The sequence below is a fragment of the Oncorhynchus keta genome, unplaced genomic scaffold (genome assembly GCF_023373465.1).
Source record: "Oncorhynchus keta strain PuntledgeMale-10-30-2019 unplaced genomic scaffold, Oket_V2 Un_contig_7158_pilon_pilon, whole genome shotgun sequence".
Taxonomy (NCBI): Eukaryota; Metazoa; Chordata; class Actinopteri; order Salmoniformes; family Salmonidae; genus Oncorhynchus; species Oncorhynchus keta.
The window spans coordinates 1-22,405 of NW_026289290.1; the positions used below are offsets into that span (position 1 = coordinate 1).

At 46.6% G+C, this 22,405-nt stretch overlaps 2 long non-coding RNA genes across 2 annotated transcripts; both read left to right on the forward strand.

The window, feature by feature from the left end:
- The first annotated feature begins 3,122 nt into the window (after nucleotides 1–3,122).
- On the forward strand, nucleotides 3,123–14,350 carry LOC127926205 (uncharacterized). The gene is made up of 3 exons (XR_008123570.1): nucleotides 3,123–3,236; nucleotides 9,309–9,451; nucleotides 14,298–14,350. It is a non-coding gene; the product is annotated as an uncharacterized LOC127926205 (long non-coding RNA).
- A 367-nt stretch (nucleotides 14,351–14,717) lies between these two features.
- LOC127926206 (uncharacterized) lies at nucleotides 14,718–21,155 on the forward strand. The gene is made up of 3 exons (XR_008123571.1): nucleotides 14,718–14,783; nucleotides 14,963–15,033; nucleotides 21,094–21,155. It is a non-coding gene; the product is annotated as an uncharacterized LOC127926206 (long non-coding RNA).
- Nucleotides 21,156–22,405: the final 1,250 nt, after the last annotated feature.

The window sequence follows — 22,405 nt, forward strand, 5'->3', positions numbered from 1 at the left end:
CTAACCTACGGCAGATCTGCTCTAACCTCACGGCAGATCTACTCTAACCTACGGCAGATTACCTAACCTCGGCAGATCTACCTAACCTACGGCAGATCTAACCTAACCTACGGCAGATCTAACCTAACCTACAGCAGATCTGCCTAACCCCTACGGCAGATCTACCTAACCTACGGCAGATCTGCCTAACCTACGGCAGATTCCTAAACGGCAGATCTACCTAACCTACGGCAGGTCTACCTAACCTACGGCAGATCTGACCTGCCTAAAGGCAGATCATGACTGACCTACGGCAGATCTACCTGACCTACGGCAGATCTAGCCTGACCTACGGCAGATCTACCTGACCTACGGCAGATCTACCTGACCTACGGCAGATCTACCCCTAGACCTCACAGATCTACCTAACCTACGGCAGATACCTGAACGGCTAACCTACGGCAGATCTAACCTAACCTACGGCAGATCTAACCTTCTGCAGATCTACTCTAACCTACGGCAGATCTAACCTAACCTACGGCAGATCTACTCTAACCTACGGCAGATCTGCCTAACCTACGGCAGATCTACCTAACCTCGGCAGATCTGCCTAACCTACGGCAGAGCTGGCCTTCTGCAGATCTACTCTAACCTACGGCAGATCTGCTCTAACCTACGGTAGATCTAACCTAACCTACGGCAGATCTAACCTAACCTACGGCAGATCTAACCTAACCTCGGCAGATCTAACCTGACCTACGGCAGATCTAACTAACCTACGGCAGATCTACCTAAAAGCAGACCTAACCTACGGCAGATCTACTCTAACCTACGGCAGATCCACTCTAACCTACGGCAGATCTAACCTGACCTACGGCAGATCTACTCTGACCTACGGCAGATCTACTCTGACCTACGGCAGATCTACCTGACCTACGGCAGATCTAACCTACGGCAGACCTGATCGGCAGATCTAACCTGACCTACGGCAGATCTAACCTGACCTACGGCAGATCTACTCTAACCTACGGCAGATCTACTCTAACCTACGGCAGATCTAACCTGACCTCACGGCAGATCTAACCTGACCTACGGCAGATCTAACCTGACCACGGCAGATCTAACCTGACCTACGGCAGATCTACTCTAACCTACGGCAGATCTATTTCCAACCTACGGCAGATCTGCCTAACCTACGGCAGATCTAACCTAATCTACGGCAGATCTAACCTAACCTTCTGCAGATCTAACCTAACCTTGCAGATCTAACCTAACCTTCTGCAGATCTAACCTAACCTTCTGCAGATCTAACCTAACCTTCTGCAGATCTAACCTAACCTTCTGCAGATCTAACCTAACCTTCTGCAGATCTAACCTAACCTTCTGCAGATCTAACCTAACCTACGGCAGACCTAACCTAACCTACGGCAGACCTAACCTAACCTACGGCAGACCTAACCTAACCTACGGCAGACCTAACCAACCTACGGCAGACCTAACCTACGGCAGACCTAACCTACGGTAGACCTAACCTACGGCAGATCTAACCTAACCTACGGCAGATCTAACTAACCTATAGCAGATTTAATAAATATAATCTATGACACATCTAACCTCATCTAATCTACAGCAGATCTAACCTAACCTTCTGCAGATCTAACCTAACCTTCTGCAGATCTAACCTAACCTTCTGCAGATCTACCTAACCTACGGCAGATCTACTCCCTAACCTACGGCAGATCTACCCTAACCTACGGCAGATCTACCTAACCTACGGCAGATCTAACCTTCTGCAGATCTACTCTAACCTACGGCAGATCTACCCTAACCTACGGCAGATCTAACCTTCTGCAGATCTACTCTAACCTACGGCAGATCCACTCTAACCTACGGCAGATCTACCTAACCTACGGCAGATCTACTCTCCTAACCCACGGCAGATCTACCCCTAACCTACGGCAGATCTACCTAACCTACGGCAGATCTAACAATCTGCAGATCTACTCTAACCTACGGCAGATCCACTCTAACCTACGGCAGATCTAACCTAACCTACGGCAGATCTAACCTAACCACGGCAGATCTAACCTAACCTACGGCAGATCTAACCTAACCTACGGCAGATCTAACCTGACCTACGGCAGATCTAACCTGACCTACGGCAGATCTAACTGACCTACGGCAGATCTAACCTAACCTACGGCAGATCTACCCTAAGCAGATCTAACCTAACCTACGGCAGATCTACTCTAACCTACGGCAGATCCACTCTAACCTACGGCAGATCTAACCTAACCTCGGCAGATCTAACCTAACCTACGGCAGATCCACTCTAGCCTCACGGCAGATCTAACCTGACCTACGGCAGATCTAACCTGACCTACGGCAGATCTACTCTGACCCACGGCAGATCTACTCTGACCTCGGCAGATCTACTCTGACCTACGGCAGATCTACTCTGACCTACGGCAGATCTACTCTGACCTACGGCAGATCTACTCTGACCTACGGCAGATCTACCTGACCTACGGCAGATCTGCCTGACCCACGGCAGATCTAACCTGACCTACGGCAGATCTAACCTGACCTACGGCAGATCTAACCTGACCTACGGCAGATCTAACCTGACCTACGGCAGATCTAACCTGACCTACGGCAGATCTAACCTGACCCACGGCAGATCTAACCTGACCTACGGCAGATCTAACCTGACCTACGGCAGATCTAACCTGACCTACGGCAGATCTAACCTGACCCACGACAGATCTGCTCTGACCTACGACAGATCTACTCTAACCTACGGCAGATCTACTCTAACCTACGGCAGATCTACCCTAACCTACGGCAGATCTACCTAACCTCGGCAGATCTACCCTAACCTACGGCAGATCTAACCTAACCTTCTGCAGATCTAACCTAACCTTCTGCAGATCTAATCCCAATCCTTCTGCAGATCTAACCTAACCTTCTGCAGATCTAACTCTGGCAGACCTAACCTAACCTACGGCAGACCTAACCTAACCTAACCTACGGCAGATCTAACTTTAACCTAACCTACGGCAGATCTAACCTAACCTAACCTACGGCAGATCTAACCTAACCTAACCTACGGCAGATCTAACCTAACCTAACCTATGGCAGATTTAATAAATATAATCTATGACACATCTAACCTCATCTAATCTACAGCAGGTCTAACCTAATCTCTTCTCTCTCTAGGGCTTCTGCTCCTGGTTAACAGCCATCTTCCGCATAAAGTGAGTCTCCCATACAGTGGGTTGTGTGTGTGTGTGAGTGTGTGTTAGAGAGAGAACGACCGATAATCAGCTGAGCCAATATATAGGGCTGATATTGGCCATCAGCCTTGATAGTCCCTTTACTCAGCAAAACTGTTGCTCTGCCAGCCACCACTCACTGAGGATTGTCTAGCTGGGTAAATCCGCAGCAAACTAGCTCATTCTCCAACCCGAAAGATGCACAATTGAGAAACAGATTAATTAAGACAGTGATCAAAAAATCGATCTCTTGTTGCAAATATTAGTTTAGTGTAATTAATTCACTACTAATACGGCTTGTTGTGGACGTGCTAGCTAAACAGACAGCTATGTGACCTGTTAGCAAAGATTACGATAACAAAGCCTTTCATCTGTGATGTTAGGTAGCTAGCCATATTATCTACTATGCTAGCTAGCTGGCTAGATAAAACATATCAGTTAGAGCTAATGGCCAATGTAGCTAGCCATATTATCTACTATGCTAGCTAGCTGGCTAGATAAACATATCAGTTATGAGCTAATGGCCAATGTAGCTAGCCATATTATCTACTATGCTAGCTAGCTGGCTAGATAAACATATCAGTTAGAGCTAATGGCCAATGTAGCTAGCTAACGTTAGCAGGTCATTATTTTGAACATGCACCATTTTGGGGCAACGAGCCATCTGGTTTGCGTGTTGTAACGTTCACTATTTACTGTTGTGCTGATCTGACCAGCCACAATCAAATCCGAAAAATTAACCGTTGATAGTCAGGTTAGATGATAGGAGAAATGGGAAGCGTTTTTAAAACGCAATAGGTTTAGCTACCTAAGATGGACCCAAGAAGGCTGTAGATCAGTGTGAGTATCACACTTCTCAAAACGACGGAAAGATTTGAGTCATTCAGACAGAACAATGTTTAAAATGATTTCCTATCCTCACTCTCCATGTTCGATATTATTATGCACATTTAAAGATTGGTAGCAAATGTCTTTGCCATTTGAGCTAGTTATCATAGTAGCAGTAAACAGTAGCAAGTATGAGCGGAGTTGCAGCCTCGCACGATCCACCGCAGTAGTAGGATACAAGTTACAACCCTCCCATTTCTTGACAGATAGCTGAACTAGCCAATTGAGTTGTTTGGAATTTCATCCTGACAGCTGAGTTGTTTAGAGATGCGTCCTGACAGCTGAACAATTGTTTTTTTCTCCCATCACGGAAAATGACAAATAATATACTGAACAAAAATATAATCACAACACGCAACAATTTGAAAAGATTATAACAGAGTTACAGTTAATCAATTAGGTCCTAATCTATGGATTCCAGCATGACTCGGAATACACATTTACATCTATTGGTCACAGATACCATAAATAAAAGGTAGGGCCGTGGATCAGAAAACCAGTCAGTATCTGGTGTGGATCAGAAAACCAGTCAGTATCTGGTGTGGATCAGAAACCAGTCAGTATCTGCCGTGGATCAGAAAACCAGTCAGTATCTGCCGTGGATCAGAAAACCAGTCAGTATCTGCCGTGGATCAGAAAACCAGTCAGTATCAGCTGTGGATCAGAAACCAGTCAGTATCTGGTGTGGATCAGAAAACCAGTCAGTATCTGCTGTTGATCAGAAAACCAGTCAGTATCTGGTGTGGATCAGAAAAAGTCAGTATCTAGTGGATCAGAAAACCAGTCAGTATCTAGTGTGGATCAGAAAACCAGTCAGTATCTGGTGTGGATCAGAAAACAGTCAGTATTGGATCAGAAAACAGTCAGTATCTGGTGGATCAGAAAAAACCAGTCAGTATCTGCCGTGGATCAGAAAACCAGTCAGTATCTGGCGTGGATCAGAAAACCAGTCAGTATCTGGCGTGGATCAGAAAACCAGTCAGTATCTGGCGTGGATCAGAAAACCAGTCAGTATCTGGCGTGGATCAGAAAAACCAGTCAGTATCTGGTGTGGATCAGAAAACCAGTCAGTATCTGGTGTGGATCAGAAAACCAGTCAGTATCTGGTGTGGATCAGAAAACCAGTCAGTATCTGGTGTGGATCAGAAAACCAGTCAGTCAGTATCTGGTGTGGATCAGAAAACCAGTCAGTCAGTATCTGCTGTGGATCAGAAAACCAGTCAGTCAGTATCTGCTGTGGATCAGAAAACCAGTCAGTCAGTATCTGCTGTGGATCAGAAAACCAGTCAGTCAGTATCTGCTGTGGATCAGAAAACCAGTCAGTCAGTATCTGGTGTGGATCAGAAAACCAGTCAGTCAGTATCTGGTGTGGATCAGAAAACCAGTCAGTATCTGGTGTGGATCAGAAAACCAGTCAGTATCTGGTGTGGATCAGAAAACCAGTCAGTATCTGGTGTGGATCAGAAAACCAGTCAGTATCTGGTGTGGATCAGAAAACCAGTCAGTATCTGGCGTGGATCAGAAAACCAGTCAGTATCTGGCGTGGATCAGAAAACCAGTCAGTATCTGGCGTGGATCAGAAAACCAGTCAGTATCTGGCGTGGATCAGAAAACCAGTCAGTATCTGGCGTGGATCAGAAAACCAGTCAGTATCTGCCGTGGATCAGAAAACCAGTCAGTATCTGCCGTGGATCAGAAAACCAGTCAGTATCTGGCGTGGATCAGAAACCAGTCAGTATCTGGCGTGGATCAGAAACCAGTCAGTATCTGGCGTGGATCAGAAAACCAGTCAGTATCTGGCGTGGATCAGAAAACCAGTCAGTATCTGCCGTGGATCAGAAAAACCAGTCAGTATCTGTGGATCAGAAAAACCAGTCAGTATCTGGTGTGGATCAGAAAACCAGTCAGTCAGTATCTGGTGTGGATCAGAAAACCAGTCAGTCAGTATCTGGTGTGGATCAGAAAACCAGTCAGTCAGTATCTGCTGTGGATCAGAAAACCAGTCAGTATCTGGTGTGGATCAGAAAACCAGTCAGTATCTGGCGTGGATCAGAAAACCAGTCAGTATCTGGTGTGGATCAGAAAACCAGTCAGTATCTGGTTCCACCATTTGCCTCATGCAGCGCAACACATATCCTTCACATAGAGTTGATCAGGCTGTTGATTGTGGAATGTCGTCCGTTCCTCTTCAATGGCTGTGAAGTTGCTGGATATTGGTGGGAACTGGAACACGCTGTCGTACATGTCGATCCAGAGCATCCCAAACATGCTCAATGGGTGACATGTTTGGTGAGTATGCAGACCATGGAAGAACTGGGACATTTTCAGCTTCCAGGAATTGTGTCCAGATCCTTGCGACATGGGGCCGTGCATTATCATGCTGAAACATGAGGTGATGGTGGCGGATGAATGACACGACAACGGGCCTCAGGGTCTCGTAATTGTCTCTGTGCAAATCAAATTGCCATCGATAAAATCAATTGTGTTCATTGTCCGATGCCTGCCCAAACGATAACCCCACCTCCACCATGGGGCCCTCTATTCATAACCCCACCTCCACCATGGGGCCCTCTGTTCATAACCCCACCTCCACCATGGGGCCCTCTGTTCATAACCCCACCTCCACCATGGGGCCCTCTGTTCATAACCCCACCTCCACCATGGGGCCCTCTGTTCATAACCCCACCTCCACCATGGGGCACTCTGTTCATAACCCCACCTCCACCATGGGGCCCTCTGTTCATAACCCCACCTCCACCATGGGGCCCTCTGTTCATAACCCCACCTCCACCATGGGGCCCTCTGTTCATAACCCCACCTCCACCATGGGGGGCACTCTGTTTACAACGTTGACATCAGTAAACACCATACCATAACCCCACCTCCACCATGGGGCCCTCTGTTCACAACCCCCCACCATGGGGCCCTCTGTTTACAACGTTGACATCAGTAAACACCATACCATAACCCCACCTCCACCATGGGGCCCTCTGTTCACAACCCCCCCACCATGGGGCCCTCTGTTCACAACCCCCCCACCATGGGGCACTCTGTTTACAACGTTGACATCAGCAAACCGCTCCCCCACGCAACGCAATACACGTGGTCTGCTGTTGTGAGGCCGGTTGGACGTACTGCCAATTTATCTAATACAACCTTGGAGGCGGCTTATGGTAGAGAAATTAACATTTAATTCTCTGGCAACAGCTCTGGCGGACCTTCCTGCAGTCAGCATGCCAATTGCTGCTCCCCTCAACTTGAGACATCTGTGACAACTGCACATTTTAGAACGGCCTTTTATTGTCCCCAGCACAAGGTTCACCTGTGTAATGATCATGCTGTTTAATCAGCTTCTTGATATGCCGCAAATGTCAGGTAAATGAATTATCTTGGCAAAGGAGAAATGCTCACTAACAGGGATGTAAACAAATTTGTGCATCAAATTTGAGAGAAATCAGCTTTCTGATTTATGGAACATTTCTGTGATTTTTGTATTTCAGCTCGTGGATCTGATCATGGGACCAACACTTCACATGTTGAGTTCATAGTTTCGGTCAGTTTTGTTCCCTTGATCACAAAATCGTGACGTTACGTTGAACCTACTTGCATTGAATAGATGTTATTTTATATTAACAGCAGTGAATATTTTAAAACGGCCATTGATTTGACGATTGCTGCGTTAATGCAGACATTACTGTCTTTGGGAAATGGTGGCATCAACATTTACATATTGAATATCGGCCTAAAATATCATCACCATCGATCCGCCTCCTTGACCCCCAAAATCATTATCGGCATCGGCCCTAAAAAAAAAAAAAATCTATATCAGTCGTTCTCAAGGATTGTGTGTGTGTGTGTGTGTGTGTGGGGGGTGAGGTTGTAATTAGTCTTTTGTTAGTTTAACTGTCAGTGACTGTGTTCACTGCACGGCTGGACCCTGGTTAGTATCTCTGACTGTGTTCACTGCACGGCTGGACTGGTTAGTATCTCTGACTGTGTTCACTGCACGGCTGGACCCTGGTTAGTATCTCTGACTGTGTTCTTGTATAAAATACTCTCTCAGTGACTTTCATGGTTAAATAAAGATTCAATTAAAGAAAATACATGCTCTGTCTCTGTCTCTCTCGCTCTGTCTCTCTCGCTCTGTCTCTCTCGCTCTGTCTCTCTCGCTCTGTCTCTGTCGCTCTGTCTGTCTCTCTGTCTCTGTCTCTCTGTCTCTCTCTATCTGTCTCTCGTCTGTCTCTCTCTCTGTCTGTCTCTCTCTCTGTCTGTCTCTCGTCTGTCTCTGTCTCTCTCGTCTGTCTCTCTCTCTGTCTCTCTGTCTCGTCTGTCTCTCTGTCTCTGTCTCGCTGTCTCGCTCTGTCTCGCTGTCTCGCTGTCTCGCTGTCTCGCTCTGTCTCTCTGTCTCGCTGTCTCGCTCTGTCTCGCTGTCTCGCTCTGTCTCGCTCTCCCGCTGTCTCGCTCTGTCTCGCTCTGTCTCTGCTCTGTCTCTCTCGCTGTCTCTCTGTCTCTGTCGCTCTGTCTCTCTCGCTGTCTCTCTGTCGCTCTGTCTCTCTCGCTGTCTCTCTCTCTGTCGCTCTGTCTCTCTCGCTGTCTCTCTCTCTGTCGCTCTGTCTCTCTCGCTGTCTCTCTCTCTGTCGCTCTGTCTCTCTCGCTGTCTCTCTCTCTGTCGCTCTGTCTCTCTCGCTGTCTCTCTCTCTGTCGCTCTGTCTCTCTCGCTGTCTCTCTCTCTGTCGCTCTGTCTCTCTCGCTGTCTCTCTCTCTGTCGCTCTGTCTCTCTCGCTGTCTCTCTCTGTCGCTCTGTCTCTCTCGCTGTCTCTCTCTCTCTGTCGCTCTGTCTCTGTCTCTCTCTCTCTGTCGCTCTGTCTCTCTCGCTGTCTCTCTGTCGCTCTGTCTCTCTGTCTCTGTCGCTCTGTCTCTCTCTCTGTCGCTCTGTCTTCTCGCTGTCTCTCTCTCTGTCGCTCTCGCTGTCGCTCTGTCTCTCTCGCTGTCTCTCTCGCTGTCTCTCTCGCTGTCTCTCTCGCTGTCTCTGTCGCTGTCTCTCTCTCTCTCTCTCTGTCGCTGTCTCTGTCTCTCTCTCTGTCTTCTGTCTCTCTCTCTGTCGCTCTCTCTGTTTCTGTCTCTCTCTCTGTCGCTCTCTCTCTGTCTCTGTCGCTCTCTCTCTAGGGATGAGGAGATCAGGGAGAAGTGTGGGGAGGATGCTGTGCACTACCTCTCCTTCCAGAGGCACATCATTGGTCTGCTGGTGGTGGTGGGCGTGCTCTCAGTGGCCATCGTGCTGCCCGTCAACTTCTCAGGAAATCTATTGGGTGAGTGGGATTTAGGGACGGGACTTCAGGAAAGACTTGAGAGACTAAACACTGGGATGGTGACCATGGCGACATAAATAAAACACTTCAGAAGTTGTTTAGTTCAGATCTGTTGGGTGTACAGGACTTTGAGGTTGTAGTTATAGTTTGAATTGTATCTATATTATCTTCGGTGGCTCGAGGGGTTATATCGTTGTATTTTCCATCTACAAGCATTTCGCTACACTCGCATTAACATCTGCTAACCGTGTGTATGTGACCAATCACATTTGATTTGATCTTGTCAAGTGAACCATCAAAGTGGAGGGAAACACAAGTGAGTCTCAGACTCCTGTCCTGTGGGCTCACATATCTCCTGTTTCTGTAGTGGGACAGCTTGATGTACAGGACACCCCTGGACAGGACACTAGTCTATATCCTGTTCCTGTAGTGAGACAGCTTGATATACAGGACACCCCCTGGACAGGACACTAGTCTATATCCTGTTTCTGTAGTGAGACAGCTTGATGTACAGGACACCCCCTGGACAGGACACTAGTCTATATCCTGTTTCTGTTGCGAGACAGCTTGATGTACAGTACACCCCCTGGACAGGACACTAGTCTATATCCTGTTTCTGTTGCGAGACAGCTTGATGTACAGGACACCCCTGGACAGGACACTAGTCTAGCTCCTCAGTACACCCCTGGACAGGACACTATAATAGCTCCTCAGTACACCCCTGGACAGGACACTAGTCACTAGTCTAGCTCCTCAGGACACCCCCTGGACAGGACACTATAATAGCTCCTCAGTACACCCCTGGACAGGACACTAGTCACTAGTCTAGCTCCTCAGTACACCCCTGGACAGGACACTAGTCTAGCTCCTCAGTACAGCCCCTGGACAGGACACGAGTCTAGCTCCTCAGGACACCCCTGGACAGGACACTAGTCACTAGTCTAGCTCCTCAGTACACCCCTGGACAGGACACTAGTCACTAGTCTAGCTCCTCAGTACACCCCCTGGACAGGACACTAGTCTAGCTCCTCAGTACAGCCCCTGGACAGGACACTAGTCTTGCTCCTCAGTACAGCCCCTGGACAGGACACTAGTCTTGCTCCTCAGTACAGCCCCTGCACAGGACACTAGTCTAGCTCCTCAGGACACCCCTGGACAGGACACTAGTCTAGCTCCTCAGTACAGCCCCTGGACAGGACACTAGTCTAGCTCCTCAGGACACCCTGGACAGGACACTAGTCTAGCTCCTCAGTACACCCCCTGGACAGGACACTAGTCTAGCTCCTCAGGACACCCCCTGGACAGGACACTAGTCTAGCTCCTCAGGACACCCCCTGGACAGGACACTAGTCTAGCTCCTCAGGACACCCCCTGGACAGGACACTAGTCTATCTTAGGGCCGTACCCCCAATCCATCTCCTTTCATGCCAAGCAGAGGAGCATCGGGTCCCATTTGTCTTTTTTTCAGTCTTTGTTAAGACTCGACCGGGATTGAACCCCCAACCTTCCAATCTCAGGGTGGACACTAACCACAAGGCCCTTGTGTTAATAAGATAAAGACCTAGATGTAATTCTAGAAGTGGTGTTATTAGATTATAGACAAACCACCATTAATTACTATCAATGTTCTCCTGTGGTCATGCAGGGTAGATTGGACTGACGCCATTTTAAATATATTCTGTGTATCACATGAATTGAATAAGCTCCTTGTGGATTCATTTCCTCACTTTCATATAAAAATCAGACCACCAAAAGATAGAAATATAATGAACTAGAACGTACAGTACATTCAATAACCCACCCATAGAAATATAATGAACTAGAACATACATTCCCATTTAATAACCCACCCATAGAAATATAATGAACTAGAACATACATTCCCATTTAATAACCCACCCATAGAAATATAATGAACTAGAACGTACAGTACATTCACATTCAATAACCCACCCATAGAAATATAATGAACTAGAACATACATTCCCATTTAATAACCCACCCATAGAAATATAATGAACTAGAAAGTACAGTACATCCACATTCAATAACCCACCCATAGAAATATAATTAACTAGAACGCACAGTACATTCACATTCAATAACCCACCCATAGAAATATAATGTACATTCCCATTTAATAACCCACCCATAGAAATATAATGACCTAGAAAGTACAGTACATCCACATTCAATAACCCACCCATAGAAATATAATTAAATAGTACATTCACATTCAATAACCCACCCATAGAAATATAATGAATAGAACGTACATTCCCATTTAATAACCCAATAGAAATATAATGAAATAGAACGTACATTCCCATTTAATAACCCACCCATAGAAATATAATGAACTAGAAAGTACAGTACATCCACATTCAATAACCCACCCATAGAAATATAATTAACTAGAACGTACAGTACATTCACATTCAATAACCCACCCATAGAAATATAATGAACTAGAACGTACATTCCCATTTAATAACCCACCCATAGAAATATAATGAACTAGAATGTACAGTACATTCACATTCAATAACCCACCCATAGAAATATAATGAACTAGAACGTACATTCAACAGTGTAATGTCCCGTTATTCTCATGTTTCTACGCGTAATGTCCCGTTATTCTCCTGTTTCTACGCGTAATGTCTCATTATTCTCCTGTTTCTATGCGTAATGTCCCGTTATTCTCCTGTTTCTACGCGTAATGTCCCGTTATTCTCCTGTTTCTACGCGTAATGTCCCGTTATTCTCCTGTTTCTACGCGTAATGTCCCGTTATTCTCCTGTTTCTACGCGTAATGTCCCGTTATTCTCCTGTTTCTACGCGTAATGTCCCGTTATTCTCCTGTTTCTACGCGTAATGTCTCGTTATTCTCCTGTTTCTACGCGTAATGTCCCGTTATTCTCCTGTTTCTACGCGTAATGTCCCGTTATTCTCCTGTTTCTACGCGTAATGTCCCGTTATTCTCCTGTTTCTACGCGTAATGTCCCGTTATTCTCCTGTTTCTACGCGTAATGTCCCGTTATTCTCCTGTTTCTACGCGTAATGTCCCGTTATTCTCCTGTTTCTACCCGTAATGTCCCGTTATTCTCCTGTTTCTACGCGTAATGTCCCGTTATTCTCCTGTTTCTACGCGTAATGTCCCGTTATTCTCCTGTTTCTACCCGTAATGTCCCGTTATTCTCCTGTTTCTACGCGTAATGTCCCGTTATTCTCCTGTTTCTACGCGTAATGTCCCGTTATTCTCCTGTTTCTACGCGTAATGTCCCGTTATTCTCCTGTTTCTACGCGTAATGTCCCGTTATTCTCCTGTTTCTACGAGTAATGTCCCGTTATTCTCCTGTTTCTACGCGTAATGTCCCGTTATTCTCCTGTTTCTACGAGTAATGTCCCGTTATTCTCCTGTTTCTACGCGTAATGTCCCGTTATTCTCCTGTTTCTACGCGTAATGTCTCGTTATTCTCCTGTTTCTACGCGTAATGTCCCGTTATTCTCCTGTTTCTACGCGTAATGTCCCGTTATTCTCCTGTTTCTACGCGTAATGTCCCGTTATTCTCCTGTTTCTACGCGTAATGTCTCGTTATTCTCCTGTTTCTACGCGTAATGTCTCGTTATTCTCCTGTTTCTACGCGTAATGTCCCGTTATTCTCCTGTTTCTACGCGTAATGTCCCGTTATTCTCCTGTTTCTACGCGTAATGTCCCGTTATTCTCCTGTTTCTACGCGTAATGTCCCGTTATTCTCCTGTTTCTACGCGTAATGTCCCGTTATCCTCCTGTTTCTACGCGTAATGTCCCGTTATCCTCCTGTTTCTACGCGTAATGTCCCGTTATTCTCCTGTTTCTACGCGTAATGTCCCGTTATTCTCCTGTTTCTACGCGTAATGTCCCGTTATTCTCCTGTTTCTACGCGTAATGTCCCGTTATTCTCCTGTTTCTACGCGTAATGTCCCGTTATTCTCCTGTTTCTATGCGTAATGTCCCGTTATTCTCCTGTTTCTACGCGTAATGTCCCGTTATTCTCCTGTTTCTACGCGTAATGTCCCGTTATTCTCCTGTTTCTACGCGTAATGTCCCGTTATTCTCCTGTTTCTACGCGTAATGTCCCGTTATTCTCCTGTTTCTACGCGTAATGTCCCGTTATTCTCCTGTTTCTACGCGTAATGTCCCGTTATTCTCCTGTTTCTACGCGTAATGTCCCGTTATTCTCCTGTTTCTACGCGTAATGTCCCGTTATTCTCCTGTTTCTACGCGTAATGTCCCGTTATTCTCCTGTTTCTACGCGTAATGTCCCGTTATTCTCCTGTTTCTACGCGTAATGTCCCGTTATTCTCCTGTTTCTACGCGTAATGTCCCGTTATTCTCCTGTTTCTACGCGTAATGTCCCGTTATTCTCCTGTTTCTACGCGTAATGTCCCGTTATTCTCCTGTTTCTACCCGTAATGTCCCGTTATTCTCCTGTTTCTACCCGTAATGTCCCGTTATTCTCCTGTTTCTACGCGTAATGTCCCGTTATTCTCCTGTTTCTACGCGTAATGTCCCGTTATTCTCCTGTTTCTACGCGTAATGTCCCGTTATTCTCCTGTTTCTACCCGTAATGTCCCGTTATTCTCCTGTTTCTACGCGTAATGTCCCGTTATTCTCCTGTTTCTACGCGTAATGTCCCGTTATTCTCCTGTTTCTACGCGTAATGTCCCGTTATTCTCCTGTTTCTACCCGTAATGTCCCGTTATTCTCCTGTTTCTACGCGTAATGTCCCGTTATTCTCCTGTTTCTACCCGTAATGTCCCGTTATTCTCCTACCCTCTGACCTCACCATTTTCCCCCACACAGAGAATGATGCCTACAGTTTTGGACGCACCACTTTAGCCAATCTGGATGCCAAGTGAGTGATTCTACATTAGTGCTTTATCTCGGTTCCAATTACAGAAGGAATGGTTGGTGTCTGTCTGTCTGGCTAACTGTCTTTCTGCCTGCCTGTCTGTCTGTCTGCCTTTCTGACTGTCTTTCTGTCTGTCTAACTGCCTGTCTGTCTGACTGTCTGTCTGCTTGCCTGACTAACTGTCTCACTGTCTAACTGTCTGTCTGACTGCCTAACTGCCTGTCTGTCTGTGTCTGTCTGTCTGTCTGTCTGTCTGTCTGTCTGTCTGTCTGTCTGTCTGTCTGTCTGTCTGTCTGTCTGTCTGTCTCTGCCCCCCCCGCCCTCACAGTAACATGCTCCTGTGGCTCCACACCACCTTTGCGTTCCTCTACCTGTTGCTGACCGTGTACAGCATGAGACGACACACCTCCAAGATGCACTACAGAGAGGACGATCTGGTGGGTGGTATGAACACACACACACACACACACACACACACACACACACACACACACACACACACACACACACACACACACACACACACCACCCATTTCCTAAATATCCCTCCAGGCTGTAGATGGTCGATGTGAAACACTGTATCTTCATTTGTTTGCTTTTTTTTTTAAATTTTTAGGTGAAACGCACTTTATTTGTCAACGGGATCTCCAAGTATGCAGAGGAGAAGCACATCAAGCAACACTTTGAGTAAGTGCTGTCTGTTCTCTGTATCAAGCAACACTTTGAGTAAGTGCTGTCTGTTTCCTGTATCTGGCAACACTGAGTAAGTGCTGTCTGTTTCCTGTATCAAGCAACACTTTGAGTGCTGTCTGTTTCCTGTATCAAGCAACACTTTGAGTAAGTGCTGTCTGTTTCCTGTATCTGGCAACACTTTGAGTAAGTGCTGTCTGTTTCTGTATCTGGCAACACTTTGAGTGCTGTCTGTTTCCTGTATCAGGCAACACTTTGAGTAAGTGCTGTCTGTTTCCTGTATCAGGCAACACTTTGAGTAAGTGCTGTCTGTTTCCTGTATCTGGCAACACTTTGAGTGCTGTCTGTTTCCTGTATCAAGCAACACTTTGAGTAAGTGCTGTCTGTTTCCTGTATCTGGCAACACTTTGAGTGCTGTCTGTTTCCTGTATCTGGCAACACTTTGAGTGCTGTCGTTTCCTGTATCAAGCAACACTTTGAGTAAGTGCTGTCTGTTTCCTGTATCTGGCAACACTTTGAGTGCTGTCTGTTTCCTGTATCTGGCAACACTTTGAGTGCTGTCTGTTTCCTGTATCAAGCAACACTTTGAGTAAGTGCTGTCTGTTTCCTGTATCTGGCAACACTTTGAGTGCTGTCTGTTTCCTCTATCTGGCAACACTTTGAGTGCTGTCTGTTTCCTGTATCTGGCAACACTTTGAGTGCTGTCTGTTTCCTGTATCTGGCAACACTGAGTAAGTGCTGTCTGTTTCCTGTATCTGGCAACACTTTGAGTAAGTGCTGTCTGTTCACTGTATCTGACAACACTGAGTAAGTGCTGTCTGTTTCCTGTATCTGGCAACACTGAGTAAGTGCTGTCTGTTCCCTGTATCTGGCAACACTGAGTAAGTGCTGTCTGTTCCCTGTATCTGGCAACACTGAGTAAGTGCTGTCTGTTCCCTGTATCTGACAACACTGAGTAAGTGCTGTCTGTTCCCTGTATCTGGCAACACTGAGTAAGTGCTGTCTGTTCCCTGTATCTGGCAACACTGAGTAAGTGCTGTCTGTTCCTGTATCTGACAACACTGAGTAAGTGCTGTCTGTTCCCTGTATCTGACAACACTGAGTAAGTGCTGTCTGTTCCTGTATCTGGCAACACTGAGTAAGTGCTGTCTGTTCCCTGTATCTGGCAACACTGAGTAAGTGCTGTCTGTTTCCTGTATCTGGCAACACTGAGTAAGTGCTGTCTGTTCCCTGTATCTGGCAACACTGAGTAAGTGCTGTCTGTTCCCTGTATCTGGCAACACTGAGTAAGTGCTGTCTGTTCCCTGTATCTGGCAACACTGAGTAAGTGCTGTCTGTTCCCTGTATCTGGCAACACTGAGTAAGTGCTGTCTGTTCCCTGTATCTGGCAACACTGAGTAAGTGCTGTCTGTTCCCTGTATCTGGCAACACTGAGTAAGTGCTGTCTGTTCCCTGTATCTGGCAACACTGAGTAAGTGCTGTCTGTTCCCTGTATCTGGCAACACTGAGTAAGTGCTGTCTGTTCCCTGTATCTGGCAACACTGAGTAAGTGCTGTCTGTTCCCTGTATCTGGCAACACTGAGTAAGTGCTGTCTGTTCCCTGTATCTGGCAACACTGAGTAAGTGCTGTCTGTTCCCTGTATCTGGCAACACTGAGTAAGTGCTGTCTGTTCCTGTATCTGGCAACACTGAGTAAGTGCTGTCTGTTCCCTGTATCTGACAACACTGAGTAAGTGCTGTCTGTTCCCTGTATCTGGCAACACTGAGTAAGTGCTGTCTGTTCCCTGTATCTGGCAACACTGAGTAAGTGCTGTCTGTTCCCTGTATCTGGCAACACTGAGTAAGTGCTGTCTGTTCCCTGTATCTGACAACACTGAGTAAGTGCTGTCTGTTCCCTGTATCTGACAACACTGAGTAAGTGCTGTCTGTTCCCTGTATCTGGCAACACTGAGTAAGTGCTGTCTGTTCCCTGTATCTGGCAACACTGATTTCACGTCTTAAGTTTCAGAATGGTTTCTTTCAGAATTTATCCCTTGACAATACTAATTACATCAATGTAGTCTCCCTGAGAGTAGTCTGTCAACAGGGCTACATTAATGTAGTCTCTCTGAGAGTAGTCTGTCAACAGGGCTACATTAATGTAGTCTCTCTGAGAGTAGTCTGTCAACAGGGCTACGTTAATGTAGTCTCTCTGAGAGTAGTCTGTCAACAGGGCTACATTAATGTAGTCTGAGAGTAGTCTGTCAACAGGGCTACGTTAATGTAGTCTCTCTGAGAGTAGTCTGTCAACAGGGCTACGTTAATGTAGTCTCTGAGAGTAGTCTGTCAACAGGGCTACGTTAATGTAGTCTCTCTGAGAGTAGTCTGTCAACAGGGCTACGTTAATGTAGTCTCTCTGAGAGTAGTCTGTAAACAGGGCTACGTTAATGTAGTCTCTCTGAGAGTAGTCTGTCAACAGGGCTACGTTAATGTAGTCTCTCTGAGAGTAGTCTGTCAACAGGGCTACGTTAATGTAGTCTGAGAGTAGTCTGTCAACAGGGCTACGTTAATGTAGTCTGAGAGTAGTCTGTCAACAGGGCTACGTTAATGTAGTCTCTCTGAGAGTAGTCTGTCAACAGGGCTACATTAATGTAGTCTGAGAGTAGTCTGTCAACAGGGCTACGTTAATGTAGTCTCTCTGAGAGTAGTCTGTCAACAGGGCTACGTTAATGTAGTCTCTCTGAGAGTAGTCTGTCAACAGGGCTACGTTAATGTAGTCTCTGAGAGTAGTCTGTCAACAGGGCTACGTTAATGTAGTCTCTCAGAGTAGTCTGTCAACAGGGCTACGTTAATGTAGTCTCTCTGAGAGTAGTCTGTCAACAGGGCTACGTTAATGTAGTCTCTCTGAGAGTAGTCTGTCAACAGGGCTACGTTAATGTAGTCTCTGAGAGTAGTCTGTCAACAGGGCTACGTTAATGTAGTCTCTCTGAGAGTAGTCTGTCAACAGGGCTACGTTAATGTAGTCTCTGAGAGTAGTCTGTAAACAGGGCTACATTAATGTAGTCTCTCTGAGAGTAGTCTGTCAACAGGGCTACGTTAATGTAGTCTCTCTGAGAGTAGTCTGTCAACAGGGCTACGTTAATGTAGTCTGAGAGTAGTCTGTCAACAGGGCTACGTTAATGTAGTCTGAGAGTAGTCTGTCAACAGGGCTACGTTAATGTAGTCTCTCTGAGAGTAGTCTGTCAACAGGGCTACATTAATGTAGTCTGAGAGTAGTCTGTCAACAGGGCTACATTAATGTAGTCTCTCTGAGAGTAGTCTGTCAACAGGGCTACGTTAATGTAGTCTCTCTGAGAGTAGTCTGTCAACAGGGCTACGTTAATGTAGTCTCTCTGAGAGTAGTCTGTCAACAGGGCTACGTTAATGTAGTCTCTCTGAGAGTAGTCTGTCAACAGGGCTACATTAATGTAGTCTCTCTGAGAGTAGTCTGTCAACAGGGCTACATTAATGTAGTCTCTCTGAGAGTAGTCTGTCAACAGGGCTACATTAATGTAGTCTCTGAGAGTAGTCTGTCAACAGGGCTACGTTAATGTAGTCTGAGAGTAGTCTGTCAACAGGGCTACGTTAATGTAGTCTCTCTGAGAGTAGTCTGTCAACAGGGCTACATTAATGTAGTCTGAGAGTAGTCTGTCAACAGGGCTACGTTAATGTAGTCTCTCTGAGAGTAGTCTGTCAACAGGGCTACGTTAATGTAGTCTCTCTGAGAGTAGTCTGTCAACAGGGCTACGTTAATGTAGTCTCTCTGAGAGTAGTCTGTCAACAGGGCTACGTTAATGTAGTCTCTCTGAGAGTAGTCTGTCAACAGGGCTACATTAATGTAGTCTCTCTGAGAGTAGTCTGTCAACAGGGCTACATTAATGTAGTCTCTCTGAGAGTAGTCTGTCAACAGGGCTACATTAATGTAGTCTCTGAGAGAGTAGTCTGTCAACAGGGCTACATTAATGTAGTCTCTGAGAGAGTAGTCTGTCAACAGGGCTACGTTAATGTAGTCTCTCTGAGAGTAGTCTGTCAACAGGGCTACATTAATGTAGTCTCTCTGAGAGTAGTCTGTCAACAGGGCTACGTTAATGTAGTCTCTGAGAGTAGTCTGTCAACAGGGCTACGTTAATGTAGTCTCTCTGAGAGTAGTCTGTCAACAGGGCTACGTTAATGTAGTCTCTGAGAGTAGTCTGTCAACAGGGCTACATTAATGTAGTCTCTCTGAGAGTAGTCTGTCAACAGGGCTACGTTAATGTAGTCTCTCTGAGAGTAGTCTGTCAACAGGGCTACATTAATGTAGTCTCTCTGAGAGTAGTCTGTCAACAGGGCTACGTTAATGTAGTCTCTGAGAGTAGTCTGTCAACAGGGCTACATCAATGTAGTCTCTCTGAGAGTAGTCTGTCAACAGGGCTACGTTAATGTAGTCTCTCTACAGGGCTACATCAATGTAGTCTCTCTGAGAGTAGTCTGTCAACAGGGCTACATCAATGTAGTTTCTCTGAGAGTAGTCTGTCAACAGGGCTACGTTAATGTAGTCTCTGAGAGTAGTCTGTCAACAGGGCTACATTAATGTAGTCTCTCTGAGAGTAGTCTGTCAACAGGGCTACATCAATGTAGTCTCTCTGAGAGTAGTCTGTCAACAGGGCTACATCAATGTAGTCTCTCTGAGAGTAGTCTGTCAACAGGGCTACATCAATGTAGTCTCTCTGAGAGTAGTCTGTCAACAGGGCTACGTTAATGTAGTCTCTCTGAGAGTAGTCTGTCAACAGGGCTACATCAATGTAGTTTCTCTGCGAGTAGTCTGTCAACAGGGCTACGTTAATGTAGTCTCTGAGAGTAGTCTGTCAACAGGGCTACATCAATGTAGTCTCTCTGAGAGTAGTCTGTCAACAGGGCTACATTAATGTAGTCTCTCTGAGAGTAGTCTGTCAACAGGGCTACATCAATGTAGTCTCTCTGAGAGTAGTCTGTCAACAGGGCTACATCAATGTAGTCTCTCTGAGAGTAGTCTGTCAACAGGGCTACGTTAATGTAGTCTCTCTGAGAGTAGTCTCTCTACAGGGCTACATCAATGTAGTCTCTCTGAGAGTAGTCTGTCAACAGGGCTACATCAATGTAGTTTCTCTGAGAGTAGTCTGTCAACAGGGCTACGTTAATGTAGTCTCTGAGAGTAGTCTGTCAACAGGGCTACATTAATGTAGTCTCTCTGAGAGTAGTCTGTCAACAGGGCTACATTAATGTAGTCTCTCTGAGAGTAGTCTGTCAACAGGGCTACATCAATGTAGTCTCTCTGTGAGTAGTCTCTCTACAGGGCTACATTAATGTAGTCTCTCTGAGAGTAGTCTGTCAACAGGGCTACATCAATGTAGTCTCTCTGAGAGTAGTCTGTCAACAGGGCTACATCAATGTAGTCTCTCTGAGAGTAGTCTGTCAACAGGGCTACATCAATGTAGTCTCTCTGAGAGTAGTCTGTCAACAGGGCTACATCAATGTAGTCTCTCTGAGAGTAGTCTGTCAACAGGGCTACATTAATGTAGTCTCTCTGAGAGTAGTCTGTAAACAGGGCTACATTATAGGGGGACTGGGGGACACACACTGGGAGGAACCGGGTCGTGTGTTAGGCTGTAGGAGGGGCTGGGGGACACACACTGGGAGGAACCGGGTCGTGTGTTAGGCTGTAGGAGGGGCTGGGGGACACACACTGGGAGGAACCGGGTCGTGTGTTAGGCTGTAGGAGGGGCTGGGGGACACACACTGGGAGGAACCGGGTCGTGTGTTAGGCTGTAGGAGGGGCTGGGGGACACACACTGGGAGGAACCGGGTCGTGTGTTAGGCTGTAGGAGGGGCTGGGGGACACACACTGGGAGGAACCGGGTCGTGTGTTAGGCTGTAGGAGGGGCTGGGGGACACACACTGGGAGGAACCGGGTCGTGTGTTAGGCTGTAGGAGGGGCTGGGGGACACACACTGGGAGGAACCGGGTCGTGGCCTGATCACCAAATAGTATTACACAAAATCTAATGTTGTTCACCACCGGCAGACGACCGGCTCTTCCTGTGTTCCAGAAATACCTCTTTCTCCTGTAGCCTTGTCTGTCTCTTCACATTTAAAGGAGTGAAGACCCATACTTGAGAGAGAGAGAGAGAGAGAGAGAGAGAGAGAGAGAGAGAGAGAGAGAGAGAGAGAGAGAGAGAGAGAGAGAGAGAGAGAGAGAGAGAGAGAGAGAGAGAGAGAGAGAGAGAGAGAGAGAGAGAGAGAGAGAGAGAGAGAGAGAGAGAGAGAGAGACTCCGGCCAGTGGGGAGAGAGAGAGAGAGACTCCGGCCAGAGAGAGAGAGAGAGACTTCGGTCAGTGGGAGAGAGAGAGACCCACGTGAGGTTTGCCCAGTAGTCTAGAGAGAGAGACTTAAGCCAGTGGGAGGGAGAGAGAGAGACTTCAGTCAGTGGGAGGGAGAGAGAGAGAGAGAGAGACTTCAGCCAGTGGGAGAGAGAGAGAGAGACTTCAGCCAGTGGGAGAGAGAGAGAGAGACTTCAGCCAGAGGGAGAGAGAGAGAGACTTCAGCCAGTGGGAGAGAGAGAGAGAGACTTCAGTCAGTGGGAGAGAGAGAGAGAGACTTCAGTCAGTGGGAGAGAGAGAGAGACTTCAGTCAGTGGGAGAGAGAGAGAGACTTCAGCCAGTGGGGAGAGAGAGAGAGACTTCAGCCAGTGAGAGGTCAGAGAGAGAGAGAGACTTCAGTCAGTGGGAGAGAGAGAGAGAGACTTCAGCTAGTGGGAGAGAGAGAGAGACTTCAGTCAGTGGGAGAGAGAGAGAGACTTCAGTCAGTGGGAGAGAGAGAGAGACCAGCCAGTGGGAGAGAGAGAGAGAGACTTCAGCCAGTGGGAGAGAGAGAAGAGACTTCAGTCAGTGGGAGAGAGAGAGAGAGACTTCAGTCAGTGGAGAGAGAGAGAGAGAACACAGAGACTGTCAGCTAGTGGGAGACCAGAAACAGAGAGAGACTTCAGTCAGTCAGCACCAAACCAGGAGAACACAGCATTTTCCTGTCTCATTAGAGAGAGTCTATCAGTCTCATTATCTCAGTGGGAGCATGTTGCTGTCTCATTATCTCAGAGAGAGACCAGCATGTTCCTGTCTCATTCAGCACCAAACCAGAGTCTATATATCAGAGGTTTGAACACAGGTGTTCCTGTCTCATTATCTCAGCACCAAACCAGAGAGAAACAGAGCCATATGTGACAAACAGAGTCTATTATCATGTTGCTGTCATATTGAATGTTTTGATTTGCTGTAATAAAATGTCAAGAGAACACAGAAGCTGCATCATGCACCTCAAGTCTTTGACAGGCTTTATATGTG